General features: G+C 31.2%; 2 long non-coding RNA genes across 2 annotated transcripts; both read left to right on the top strand.

Annotated features, from left to right (window-relative positions):
* Positions 1–26: 26 nt before the first annotated feature.
* LOC145793971 (uncharacterized) lies at positions 27–3,856 on the top strand. Its single transcript, XR_014333957.1, has 6 exons — positions 27–38; positions 2,747–2,810; positions 2,956–3,047; positions 3,168–3,206; positions 3,328–3,369; positions 3,660–3,856. It is a non-coding gene; the product is annotated as an uncharacterized LOC145793971 (long non-coding RNA).
* A 2,618-nt stretch (positions 3,857–6,474) lies between these two features.
* Positions 6,475–7,307, top strand: LOC145792176 (uncharacterized). Its single transcript, XR_014331448.1, has 2 exons — positions 6,475–6,605; positions 6,875–7,307. It is a non-coding gene; the product is annotated as an uncharacterized LOC145792176 (long non-coding RNA).
* Positions 7,308–15,260: the final 7,953 nt, after the last annotated feature.

Here is a 15,260-nt window from a genome sequence, read left to right as displayed (position 1 = left end):
AAATTAGTATATCAATTAATATATTAATGGATAATGTGGTATAATTTTAAAATTTTTAAATATTTTTAATTTATATAATAGATGGGGTTATAATTTTAAAATAATAATATATCGTTATATGTTCATATATTAATTATTATATTAATTAATACATATAGCACCATTATAAATAAATCAGCACCTCACGGTAATAAGTCATATTTTAATTGACAATAACATTTTCTTTTGGAATTGTGGTTTACAATTGTAGTTGTCAATCCTATTTCTAGTCCTGCCACAAATTTTTAGTTCAACTTTTTTTGAATTCCTCAAGTCAGATTTGCAGTCCAAACTTGTTTGTTTAAACTTGATTCGAATATAATAAATTCAAGTAAGACTAAACCCAAATTACCCACAAATTCAATCTTTAAAATAATAATAATAAAAAAACTAGATTGGTTATATAATTTGTTAAAATTAAACTCTAAAATTATTAATAAGATCAAAACAAAATTATTTTTATAATGAAAGAGAGATGAGAATCGAGGTATCAATGCACTATTCCAATAATCTTTGTCATTTATGAGAAAGAAAATAAAATGTTAGAATTTTGTATTGTATTACTCGGGTGTATAATAATTAGTGATATAATCTAACGATTTTGATAATTTTAACATCATTTAATGACTCATAATATATATTTAATTATATATATAATGTAATTCAGATTTTAAGTCGTTCAAATTGCTCGGTTTTTTTTAGTCAAAGTCAAATGGCTAAAAAGCCAACAACTCATACTAAAAAGTCAAAGATTCATTTTTTTCTCTATTTTTTACACATTTTTCGTAAAAAGCCAAAAAATCATCCCAAATATACTAGTTTTTTTTAGTTCATTTTTAGCCAAATAGCTAAAAAGTTACTAAGAGGTTGTTTGGGATGTCCTAAAAAAATGCACTTTTTGTCTTTTTGGACTAAAAAATTGAGGAAAAAAATATGGATGTTTGGGTTAATTTTTTAACTTTTTATGTAAAAATGTGTAATAAAAAATTATAAAAATTGATTTGTAGGGAAAAATTAGGATTGAGAGTTGTGCAGCCGTAATTGTTAAGTTTTGGTGAATAGTGTTAACTTTTTAACTTTTTAAGTAATTTTTTGACTTTTTAACTTTTTTGTAATATACCAAACTTAACCTAAATTAACATGTTTCCAAACGGGACCTAAAAAAAAAAGAAATAATATTAAAAGGAAATAATGAAAACAAAAAAAAGGAATACCTCCTCCAACACCACCACCACCAACAAAAAAAAGAAAGAAATAATGTTAAAAAGGAATAGTTGAGCATGGGAGGAAATTTTTTTTTTGAGAAGTAGGGAGGGAATTTTAAATTGAGTGAAATTTATTTATTTGTTTATTTATTTTTTTCTGAGTTTTATTTCCCGGATATATGTATGTATATATATAGGGGAGTGGAGGGGAGGGGCAGCCATTGAAACCTTTGATAAGGCCACCACCAATACCTCCTCCAACACCACCTATACCACCACCACCTATACCACCACCTCCTCCAATAGCACCACCACTACCTACACCGCCACCGACACCCCCGCCAGTACCTATACCACCACCAAGGGCCTCCTCCAACACCACCACTACCACCTATGCCCCACCAACACCCCCACTGCCACCGCCAATACCTCCTCCAACACCACCACCACCACCTATACCACCACCAACGCCTCCTCCAACACCACCACTACCACCTACGCCCCCACCAATACCCCCACCACCGCCACCACCAATACCTCCTCCAACACCACCACCACCAACAGCTCCCCCTATTCCACCACCACAACCAATACCCCCGCCACCACCTATACCACCACCACCACCACCACCACCGCCAATACCCCGCCAACACCACTACCACCACCTATGCCGAGGGGAGGGGAGGGAGGCGAGGGGAGGGAGCGGTCTCGCTTTTCTTCTCTTCTCGCTATTTCTTTTCTTTGAAAGAGACAGGGCAAAGCTTTCTCATTCTCCTCCTCTGCCGCACAACCAATCGTCTTCATCTTCCGAAACCCATGTTTTCCAATCAAAGCTTCCTAACATTCCCATCTCCAACCACCTACCTCCACATTTACTGCTTCCAAAACCTCTCTTAATTCCTAGACAGACCCTGTCTCATCATCGATTCCACCGGTAAATCCTATTCTTTCTCCGAAACCCACCTCATTTCCCAGAAAGTCACTGCCGGATTCGTCTTCGGTGCTTTGATGATCACCCGTTGAAGCAGCTTCCTTGAACACCCGTTGAAGCAGCTTCCTTGAACCTTTCATCTCTCCACATCGCTCTCATTCTCCTCCTCCGCCGCACAACCAATCGTCTTCATCTTCCGAAACCCATGTTTTCCAATCAAAGCTTCCTAACATTCCCATCTCCAGCCACCTACCTCCACATTTACTGCTTCCAAAACCTCTCTTAATTCCTAGACAGACCCTGTCTCATCATTGATTCCACCGGTAAATCCTATTCTTTCTCTGAAACCCACCTCATTTCCCAGAAAGTCACTGCCGGATTCGTCTTCGCATTCATATCACCCGTTGAAGCAGCTTCCTTGAACCTTTCATCTCCCGTTGAAGCAGCTTCCTTGAGCCTTTCATCTCTCCACATCACTCTTAGCGAGGGGAGGGGAGGGTGGGCCGGAAGGGGGGAGGGAGGGAGTGAGGGGAGAGGAGTGACGTGAGTGAGGGGAGGGGAGTGACGTGAGGGGGGGGGGGGGGGGGGGGGTTGGGTTTTGGGTTTGAGTGATGAACATGAAGTTACAAAAGAGGGTAAGCTTTACAATTTTGATTCTCATTAAATTTTTAAATTTTTATCTTTCTTTCTTTTAAATTTTTAAATTTTTATCTTTCTTTCTGTTTGAGAAGATTTTATCTTTCTTTCTTTTAAATTTTTTTTTCCTCCAATGGTTTGCAGCTTCAAGATTATGTGGAATATATGGTTCTGCTGCACGTGTGATTCTCGTGCCATCTATACGGGACGCAAATCATGACTTTGTTTTCCCTCAGGTAATTTTATTGCTAAATTAATTTATATAGTATCTCTATTTTCCCAGTTAGTTAACAAAAAATTGAGATCATAATTAAGTGTTAATTTCTAGATTAATGTTGTTGGCTTTGATTCTGCAGCCTGCTTTTGATATTCAGCAAGCCGATCTCAAACATCAGGTATGCATGATTCTACTAGACTAGGGGAAGCCCACCTGTGAACTGGTTGCTAGATCCAGATCATTTTTCAGTTTGCAGTCTCGCAAGTCACAATTTTAAAGAAATTACATTGTCTTACCAGATAACCAGTCTTACAAATCCGGGGATTTTCAGTGCAAATGAGGTAATCACTAATTGCCTTTATTCTTAAATTATGATTGTTCGTACTTGTAGACATTAATTTCATGTTTGTGTGTGCTCCTCCGAATTCTTCAAAATGCGTTGATGAGATGAAATTTTTTTGCGTTATATCAATCTCATGATTGTTCGTATTTAGTTTTTTTATTGTTGTGTTGTTTTTCTTTGATTTCATTCGGAGTTCATATCCTCAAAAAACATGTGCAAAGTGAAGCTAAAATTCCTTTATTATGTTGTTTAGCTTTAAGTTTGTGTGTTCATTTGCCTGGTGTGCAGATGAAGAAGCGAAAGCTTAAGGATGGGGAGGAGGAAAATGCATGAAGTGGAGAAAGCCAAAGACGAGCAGATTTCAAAGAAGCGGCAGAGAGAAGAACGGCGTGGAAGGTACCGTGAGCAAGACAAACTAAATAAGAGAATCCAGAAAAATGCCAGGGACTAAATGTTCCAATTTGCAGATTCCCTTTCCCAGTTTTGTTTTTATAGGGGGACACAAAGGGGTCAATGGTGTAATGGATAGACTCAGAGGTGTTGAGGTTGCAATAATAACTGACCTTAATTATCTGGGATACAAGAAGAGTTGGCTTGGTTTGGTAACATTTGTGTAAAAACTATTCAAGAAATTAATTTTGGGAAATTCATTTGCCTCAGTGATTTTTTTAAAATTATTTATTTGTGTTAAGTCTGGAACTTTAAAAAATCTATTAAAGTTTAACATTTTAGGATTATGACTTTTAGGCTTTTTTGAACCCAAAAACAGCTTAGGAAAAGCCTAAAACTAGATATTTTTTTACTTCTTTTCTGGGTTTTCTTATTTTTCTCTGAAGTTGAGAGAAGGGCAGTTGAGGTAAAAGCAAGAGCTTATTGATATATATGAGATGTTGACTTATCTGATCATTAAGGCCTCCTTTGGGAATCTTCTTTTTTAGTTAAAAAGTCAAAAAGTTACTAAATTAGTCAAAAAGTCAATAATTCATATTAAAAAGTCAAAGGTTCTTTTTTTTCTTTATTTTTTATACATCTTTTCATAAAAAGTTAAAAAGTCATCTTAAACATACTAATTTTTTTTAATTCATATTTCAGTCAAAAGTTATTAAATTAGTATGTTCTCAAACGAAGCCTAATTTCAGGGTCTTGGGGATAATTGAATTGCGCGCAAATTGATCGGATACCTAATTATCAAAAAAAATGATGTTGGTTTGTCTTGTCTTACGGCTCCCCATGGTCTTAAAACAAGGTGTTATGACTACTTGCACAACTAGTTGATTAATTATTGAAGCATATAATCAATGGAAGTACACTTTTCGAATCTCTTTAATTATTGAAGCATATAATATTTTACCAGCCAGTGAAGTATAATATTTCAAATCTCTTTGTTCAATTTTAGCCCCTTTGACTGTAAGTTATAAGCTAATTTAATGTGGTTTTTTTTTTTTTGTTAATTTGGTGTTAAATTTGTTAACAAAAATTGTCGCGTGACTCTGGCACTACTGCCACTAATACAATTTTAATTGAAATAAAAAGATAATTGTTGGGGTATTTCAAATTTGAAACATAAGTCATAAAACTGCATTTGTAAAAAAAATAAAAAATTGACGATGATGTAATTTCAAAGGGTCAACCAGATCGATATTCCCATTTGTTCTTATTTTTCTTTTATTTTTTGTCATATATCAATTATTTGATTAAAAACTTTGTTTTCAAGGGTCTCTTATTGAAGTAGTCCCATTAAAATTAATTGGAAAAAGAGTTGAAATTTTGATTTTCTGCAAAATCAAACTACTGCATTCAATCAAATTATCTTGAGGAAATTTTAAAAAATTAGGTTTCTTCACAAAATCAAAAATTAGTGACATTTTTAACTATTTCTGATGTTTTTTTTCATTTTACAAATGAGGAAAAATATTCGAAGAACGTTGTAGGTTTTGTAGGTATTTTTTGTAATTTTAATATTTTAATTTGGCTCAAATTTTATTTTAATATCCCATTACTTCAATTTAAACGATTTAGTTACTACATTTTAAGTCTAATTTTAATTAGATTGTTAAAATTAACAATTTTATAATAAGTTTCAAATTTCTCCTATATACGTGTAGAAGAAACTAATAATTATTTGAACAAAATAATTAAATTGAGACTAGGTTTAAAGCATTATTCAAACTAAAATAATAAGGTTAAAAATAAAATTTAAATTAAATTTTAAAAGTGAAAAGTGTAATTTACTCTAATAAAAAATAATTGAGAGGGATATAATAAAATGAAATTACGTAAAGAAAATTCTATTGGAGGGTGTATCATGTACCTTAGTTACAACTTTTGTAATTTTCAGTTATGGGGAGCTACTTCAATTAGTTATGGTATTATTTTAATTATAATTTAAAATATTTTTTATTTGGTCATGACTCAATTATTTTAAAATAAATTACAAATGCATCTCTGAGATTTGTTCAAAATAATCAGTCTTACAAATCCGGGGATTTTCAGTGCAAATGGGGTAATCACTAATTGCCTTTATTCTTAAATTATGATTGTTCGTACTTGTAGACATTAATTTCATGTTTGTGTGTGCTCCTCCGAATTCTTCAAAATGCATTGATGAGATGAAATTTTTTTGCATTATATCAATCTCATGCACCACAAAAAAGCTTGAAACCGTACTTTTGGAGTAAAAACACACTAATTAGCAGAATGCCCTAAACTTGAGATGAATACAATTTGGAAGAGCAACATGGAATTAGAAAGAATCTAGTTAAGGTTCTCCCAGGGGAATATGTTTAATCTTATTATTTTAAATTCTAAAACAATGGTTTGAAGCATTTTGAGTTAAAACACATTGTACAAGTCTCTAATTAGTTTTCAATCACATTTTGGGTTTTCAGATCAAGGTAGGTTGCTGCACTGTAGATGTTCTCAAACAACTTAGCAGAGAGGAGATCTCACGGAATCCATCTGGGGGATCCAAGCAGCGCATGAATGGACTTGCAAATCATCTACTTAGCCAGCACAGGCATGTTTTTATTATTCTCTTAATGGAAATTTCTGTATTTGATATTAAAGAAGTTTAAACAATTGAAAAGACGGTTACTTTTTGAAAACAGCTTCTATCCTCTATACCCACCAATGGAAGATACTCCCGTGGATTTTTCTCTCGCTCCAGAGGCTCTTCAGATCCCTTGTAATCTAGATATCCTAATCCTATCCTCTGACTTGGCTCATTTCGTGAAGGTAAATGATAGTTCTAGTTATATCAAAGTAATGATGGATATACGAAATAGAATAGTTATACAAAATGATGTGTCAAAATGATATTCATTCATTTCAAATCAAAAGACTCATGAAAGTGACTTGTTATTTCAAAACTGCCATTGACACGCCATTCTAGTGGACTTTTTTGTACATAAATTCTGTTTGCAAACCAGTTTTCTTTCTTATCTAGCTTAGAGCAGATTGGATTGTATGAATGAAATTTAACTCTTCATCTTCTATGCGGACAGGTGTTGTCAATTGGGGATAAAAATGACGGAGAAGAGCAAGCGAAGTGCATTTGTGTTAATCCGGGAAGACTAGCTAGGGGCGAAGGAGCGGGTTTCTTCGTGGAGCTTAACTACGGGGGAAGCCCTGATTCAACCAGTGCTTCAGTTATAAGCATATGGACCTTAAACTACCGCGTGTAGTGATTCAACAAGTGCTTCAAAAAAAAAGTAAACCCTAAACTTATAGAGCTTGCAGTTGCAGATGATATCAGTTTGTTTGGAAGCAAACTAGAGACCTATCATAGTGGACACCAAATTCTAATGGAGGAGCTTAGCACCATGAAGACTGTTTAGGGAGTGCTGTCATGTAGTACTAGTTTCACATCACAATTAAGGTGATGTTACTAACATGATGTTCTATTAATGTATTATTATTGTCTTTTCAAGATGGCAATGATTTCGCTCTTTACCAACCAAAAAAAGAAGGGAAAAGGAAAAGATAAAAAAAGTCGTTTTTGGTTTTGTTTTTGTTTTGTTTTATTTTTGCTTTTCATGTTTTAAGAAATACAAGCAATGAAAAGTTTGACAATCATTTTTATTTTGCACGAAAATAATTGTTATTTTTGAAAAGGCAAATGCTAATGAATGTCTTTGTGGCAAATTGTCTTGGAAATAGTTAAAAAATGTTTAAAAAATAATATTTTGAATTCAGCTAAATAAAAAGTGTTTTGATTTCAATAAGCCTCTTATTCCTTGTGTCTCATTAACACTTGTTTAGAATTCTTTTTGCAAAAAATAGGTGTTTACAGAAAAATAAATAAATAAATAAATTCCTTAAAACTAATCAAAACAAAATTATTTTTATAATGAAAGAGAGATGAGAATTCAGGTACCAATGCATTATTCCGATAATCTTTGTCATTTATGTGAGAGAAAATAAAATGTTAGAATTTTGTATTGTATTGTATTGTATTACTTGGGTGTATAATAATTAGTGGGGCATTGATTTAGACCCCTTAAAACACCCACCCCCACAACCTCCTCACACACATGGAGGTTGGGGATTGGGTGAAAAGAAAAAAAAAAGGAAAAGTTGACCAATCAAAACTAAAAGGTGTCAAGGGGGTGACCCCCAAAGGGGGTCTCAACCTTTATTCTAATTAGTGAGATGATCTAACGATTTAGATAATTTTAACATCATTTAATGAAGATTTTAAGTCGTTCAGATTGCTCAGTTTCTCTGTTTATCTCAAATTTAATTCAAACATTATAATTTCTCCTCAAATCCGCACTCAATTCAAAAATATATTACTAAAATCTTAAAAAAAATCGAATTGAATTAGATTGAGCCGAATCAAGTTACACCCTTATATGCATATCTATCAAGCTATGTATGTTTGAAAAGCTTATGGATTAAAAGTGAATATAGAGTTTTGAAAGAAGTGTTAATCCAGAAGCCTCTTTTGTATTTAAATACAAAATTTCAAATCGGTGATACATATTCCAGTACTTCATCGCCAAACAAACACATGAAAATATATATATATATTATCATGTCACATTGCTATAGTCATGTAAGAGAACATCTGGCGGGACATCCGGCAACGGTAATGAACAGTAATTTGATAAAAGGCACATTATCTTCAGTTTGATGAAAGAAAAGTGAAATTCTCAATTTGATACCTATTTATGCAATCGTTAGAGTAGGAAAAGAACTCATTTTTTATCAAATTCAAATTTAATAGAAGATTTGAGTAACCATTGAAGATGGTCGTTGAGATGAATGATCTCATTCTCATATAAAATGACAATAAGAGGTGGAAGGGTATGCTACTCATAGTTTAATATCCTAACAATTTATGAAGCATGGGTATGAATGAGTATTGGTACTAGTACGATACAGGTATGTCAATACAGTAAAATTCAAAAAAAATAAGGTAGGGGTACGGCTCGGGACGCTTGTAAAAAAATATTTATTTTTAGTTTAGAATAACGTAAAAATTAATTAAATATTTTAATTTGTTAAGGTCCAACCTACAATTAACATTTAATGCCAAAAGTAAATATATTAATCAAAATTAAATGTCAATATATTAAATAACTTACAAACCATAATTTTATTTTAAAATCATACTACGCATAAAACAAAAAATAAAAAAGAAATCTAGCTAAATGAGTTTTATCTCTGTAATAGAAAAAAATATTGTTTCAATTGAGTTACGATACGGTTTGGATATATACTAAGTACATCTAGGTACGTTAAAAATTGAGAAGAAAAAATTTGGGTACGTGTTTCGTGTATCCAGTACGTATGCAGAAGTACTATAAGAGGTATCATATACCGGTAAGTATCTGGTACGGGTATCATATTTTTTTCAAAGTACCCATACTTCATAGCTGACAATAATAATAATAATAAAAGTTTAAATTTTATTATTATTATTTTTTCAATATGAATAAGTAATTGTGCTGTTGGAATAGTAAGAAACACATTAGGGTTAATTACACTAATAACCCCTATAGTTTGGGACTTGTGTCACTTTGGTCCCTGACTTTTCAATTGTGACACATTTGACCATGAATTTTGAATCTTGTTCCAAATAAGGACAATTGAAAATATTATTAGATTTTTCAAGGGTAAAATCGTCAATTTGATAAAATATAAACTAATTTGATAAAAATAAATGTCAAATTTTTTTTTTTAATTTTTTAAAAATTATTTTTATCCACCAATGATAAAATTATGTAAAATTAATAAAAATTACATGATTAATTTTTTAAAATTAATTTTATATGATCATCATCCAAACACATAATAAAAATTAATTTTGTAAAAAAAATAAATAAATGTCTAAAAGATTTATCAATTTTACATAATTTTATTTTTAGTAGGTAGAAATAATTTTTAAAAATTCAAAAATATTTTTTTGACATTTATTTTTGTCAAATTAGTTTATATTTTATCAAATTGACAATTTTACCCTTGAAAAATCTAATTATATATTCAATTGTCTTTATTTGGAACAAGATTCAAAATTCAGGGTCAAATGTGTCACAATTGAAAAGTCAGGGAATAAAATGACACAAGACCCAAACTATAGAAACTATTTGTATAATTTGCCCAACACATTATTACAATAAGTTCTTTAGTTTATGTTCATGTAAAGGCTTGATTTTTTAGAGTGAGCAATTGGGTCAACATGCATTTATGCAGCTCAATGGTGAACCATGGCCCATGGGTGATGATCTGACTTCGTAGCTCACATAACAAAAGTCAAGGTGACACCAACCATTAACAAAGTGGGTCCAAAATTTAATGTGTACGAATCTAGAATATGGAAGTGTAGCCCAACTGGTTGGGAGAGAAAATTTTTAAAGGCAAGTCGTAAATTATGGACATTTTGAATTCGATTCTCACTCCCAGTTAGTTTTCTCAAGGGTCACTACTTGTTGCCTGGTCGATCGGCTAAGGATTCTGAGATTAGTCGAAGTGTGCGTCCTAAAAACATACTGATCTGAATACTTGATTATCAAAAAAAATAAAAAATAAAACTATTAGGTAGGTTTCATGAGGCAAGAAGATTATAATTTATCTTCAAAATGACCTTATAACATTAACAGTTATAATAATGTAAGCGGACTAACGGTCATGTTGGTGGAAGTTTTTCCTTTAGTCATATGACTTAGTTGCCGTTTGGCAATTAGGTTTTTAGTTGGTTTTTTAACTTTTTAGTTATTTTAGATTCGGTTAAAAAGTTTATTTAGTTTAGTTTTTTTGACTTTTATGAGAAAAAAAAGTGAAATAATTATGATTTAGATATAACATTTTATTTTATTAGATTTTTAATCTACTTTATCTTTTTGTGACTATTTAGTTAAAAAAATCCATCGCCAAACAAAGCCTAAGCAGCTGCAATGGTCACTGAGAAAGATGAGACAACTGTGGAAAGATTGAGTAGGGAAACAAACGGCGAACAAAAAAATGAATTTATTTGCAAGGAAATTTTTTTTGTTTTTAAATTTTTTTCAACTAAATCTATCACTACCATCACTGTGTCTAACGGGAAATTATTCAATACTTCCGGAGTACCACGTGTCCATACTCTAAACTAATTACCAATTAGTTAGCACCATGTTGTCCCCCCATCTCTATCATAAATCGTGGGCCCTTGTGTCTCTCCACCAATCAAAATCTTATGGAGCACCACGTATCCATACTCTGGGAGTATTGAATAATCACCCGTGTCTAACACTATAGACGCTACCACTACGACCACTTCTACCACTGTAGCCACCATCACTACTACAATCACATTTTTTTATTTATTTATTCTTTTCATATATTTCTCGAAACAAACTAGCCTAAATCATAAGTCGAAATTAGCTTTGAGTTGGTTCACATTGTTTCATCTAGGTTAGTGGATTTAGGTCTCGACCTAACATGGCCTACCTTAAAAAATTTCAGAAACTTGCCCTCTCAATCCACACATCACTTGCAAGGCTAACCACGAGAGTGTACAAATCAACCAAGATTCTCAAATCTGTTTGGTTTTGAGATTTTATTTTAAGTGAGATTTTTTATTTTTTTATTTTTAATTTTAGTAGACTTTTTTAATATTTTAAGTAATTATTTTTTAAAAAAAATTTACTTAATGTACCTATACTTAAAAAGTAAACTATTAGTCCAAAAATCTTTTCAAAAATGACTAAATAAAAAAAATAAAAATTCAATATATTTTTGTATATATATTTTTTATATTTTTCACAAAATATTTATTTTTTAAGTGTATCTAGGTTAGATGCATGTAAAAATTTAGTTAAAATATTAAAAAAGTACAAAAACAAACTCAAAAATTCAAAAAATATTTTTGAAAAAACAAAACTAAGCAAATATGAAAAAAAAAAAAAAACTTATTTAGCTAAACCAAATAAAAACAATTTATTTAGAAATTGGCAAACAAAACCTAAGTCAGCATTTTGTATACCCACCGCTTGGGACCTAATATGGTCGGTATAGGTCACTTCTCCCATTTTATAGAATCATATATTTTAATTTCATTATTTTAAAATTAACATTTAATTAAAAAAATTTACATTTTTTTTATTAAACATTTGGCTAGAGCATGAAATTTCAGTAATGTTAGAAATATAGAAACTAACACAGAATGGGATACAACCCTCTCACAAGGGGTGAGTCCCATTTAGTGCTAATTTTCAAAAATTATTACAAATTAATAAAAAATTTATCATTTTAATTATTAAATATTTATAATGTTTACCACTTTTTTGAAAATTTTTTTCCTGAACACCACCGTTGGGTTATTTTCCCTTCTTTAGTCACTTGAGATTGAGCAATTATTCAGTATCACTAATGGTATTGATGTGGTAATGACACATATATATTTGGATTCTTAATTTTTGTGAGAACCACATTGATCCAAATGTTCCCGCAAAAATTAAGAATAAGAATATATTTGTAGTATTGTTACAAACTGGCACAGAATAATTGTTGTTTGAGATCAAACTCAATGTTTAGACATGTTTAGCCTTATTTAACTCGACTAATTTATGAGTAAAGTTCATTAGGGAGTACTTGACGTTTTTGCTTCTCATGTTTGATAGATTGATCCACACCATCGTTATGGGCACAACCTACACTTATATTATAATGTCTGGTTTAATACTCAGAGCTCACAACCTTTCTTTTTACTGGTAAATCAAAATATTCTTATATAAATGTTCTATATTTCCTTTTAAGTAAGCTCTACTTTCACTTTTCTTACCCACTGAAATTCTCATTTGTGAAAATTAAGGTTGGATGTTGGAGATGGCAAAGAAATAAATCTTGAAAAGTATTAGAGAATTGTCTTGCATTATCAATGCATCAAATATCTTCGACCTGTAGGTGTTTGAGATATGTAATCTTATCGTTATTGAAAAATGCTTAAGACCTTAAAAATATCACCATTAATTTCATTCTTAATGATACTGATAGTTATATGTAGGGGTGCAACTCGGGCGGGTTCGGTCGGGTTGGGGGTCTGCCCAAGCCCGACCCGAATTGTATTTGGCACTGCCCAAGCCCGACCATGAACCCGAACATTGTTGCCCAAGCCCGGCCCAAGCTTTGTATTTTGAACTCGGGTTGCCCGAATTGCCCGAATTGCCCGAATTGTCCGAGTTCAGAAACCTGTAGGTAGATCTAAGGGTAGACATAAAAGATGCTAATCTAATGATAGAAAACTAACCAAAAAAAAAATAAAAAATAAAAATTAAGACTAACTCTTTTACTTAATTTATATATATTACATAATTTATTAAATTATATATATATTATATATTATATATTATATAATTTATATAATATGTTAAATTGAATTCGGGTTCGGGTTGCTCGGGTTGGCCATTGGTTCTGCCCAAGCCCGGCCCGAATTGCAATTCGGGCATAAAAAATCTGCCCAAGCCCGTCCAGATTACAAGATATAGTTGCCCAAACCCTAAAAAAACTCGGGCTGGGCTCGGGTTGCTCGGGTTGAGCCCGCCCGAGTTGCACCCCTAGTTATATGTCAATTGTTGATTTCCTTAAGAATCAATTAATTAAAACCCAAATGCTAGTGTGAATAAATTTAGAAGTAATGTTTTAGGGGTCTATAGCATTACTATTTACAGAGTAGGATTCTTTGCAAAAATGTTTAGTGCAATGGTAGTTTAAGGATGGTTAAATTCCAAAACATAATTAATCGAGTGATTTAAGGATTTAAACCACTCTTAAACCACTATTAAAAGATTATTGCATAAAAATCTATCGTAAAGAATCCTAGGGGTTGTCACTAGAGACAACAAATTATATCTTCAAAAATTTATAAATGAGTTTAAAAGATACTTTTATGGGATTGGCAATTGTTTTTTGGTACAGTAATTTTTTTTTTTTAACTTTTAAATTTTTTTACAATAAAATTTTTGCTAAAAAGAGTTAATGTGTCTTGGCTAATTTGATTTTTTTTTAAAACTTTTAATATCCCTCTCAGATAGAAGAATGTGAAAAATAAAAACTTTAGTACAAATTCTAAAAAATTGCATTAAATACAAACAAAAATTCAAAAAATGACTTTTTTTAACAATTGTCGAATATAAATTAATCTTGTTAATTTTTTTTCTTCTCAATTGTTAGCTAAATAAGTAAAAAAACAAACAATTTGATAAATATTTAAACAGTAACCAAACGCAGTCCTAATAAGTCAAGCATTGTGGTATGTATTTAATTAATTGGTGTTGCATGGTAGCAAGTGGGAAGCTTGTTTACGGACAAAGTAGGAAAGTTAAGTGAAATATGAATAAAATATACTTTCATTATAGTTTCACACACCTTTTCCATTTCCCTTCCTAAATCTCTCAACTAAACACAACGTTAGTGTAACACTCTAATGTACATAAATAAATTTCTTAGTGTACTTTTCTCAAATGTAACATTCCAAAAAAATGATGTAGGATTCTTTAAACCATTCTAAAAAGAGTACAAAAATCCCGTAGTAACCTTTGGGCAAATGTATAATTTCAAATTGTGAGTATTACAATTATTTAAAGTACATTAAGAGTTTTTTAGTGTTTTTTTTTTTTTTTTGGGTGTTATAATGGAGTACTACGCTTGAGAAAAATACACTGAGGAATTTTTTTGGAGTGTTACATTATTATGTTTGAGAAAAGTACACAGCGAAATTTTTTAGTGTTACATTGAATTATTACATTATTGAAGTGTTATATTAGAGTGTTACATTATTGTGCGTAATGTAAGATTTGTTCCAAATTTAGGAAAAATTTAAAATCTCTATAGTACGGATTGCCTAAATATGTAATTTTACATTTAGAGAAACCCACTTTTATCTCTAAAAAATTAAACTCTAATATGTAAGTGACTACTCTTTTATGTAATTTTCACTTTAATGAGATATTTGGGTTTATAAGAAAAAATGAAAGATTAAACAATTTACAAGATTACATTTCAAGATTTATTGATACTTCATCCTATTAAAATCTACACCAACTTCAAGTTATCCAAGGTAAAATTACTTTAGTAATTGGCTTCCTCGATTAATGATTCTTTGTACTTGAATTTTCTATTTAATATCTCAATGCACACTTAACTATTAAATTATATAAAACTTTTTAAATATATTTGAAACATAATCAATGATGGAAAGATTAAAATGGCTTGTTTGGTTTCATATGGGATTTTTTTTAAAACTACTGATGGAAGGACAATCAGCCGATTGGTTTGTTTGGGATTTCACAAAACCAAACTATTGATTGATTAATATTCTTCCCATACGGAACCAAACTATTGATTGATTATGTTTCAAATATTCTTTCCATAACAGTGGAATCCACCTCGGGTAGAATTTTACATAAA

The sequence above is a fragment of the Camellia sinensis genome, chromosome 6 (genome assembly GCF_055761805.1).
Source record: "Camellia sinensis isolate YWXY chromosome 6, ASM5576180v1, whole genome shotgun sequence".
In the NCBI taxonomy this organism is placed as follows: domain Eukaryota; kingdom Viridiplantae; phylum Streptophyta; class Magnoliopsida; order Ericales; family Theaceae; genus Camellia; species Camellia sinensis.
The sequence above is the reverse complement of the archived record's forward strand: the minus strand, read 5'-3'. Positions and strand labels throughout refer to the sequence as shown.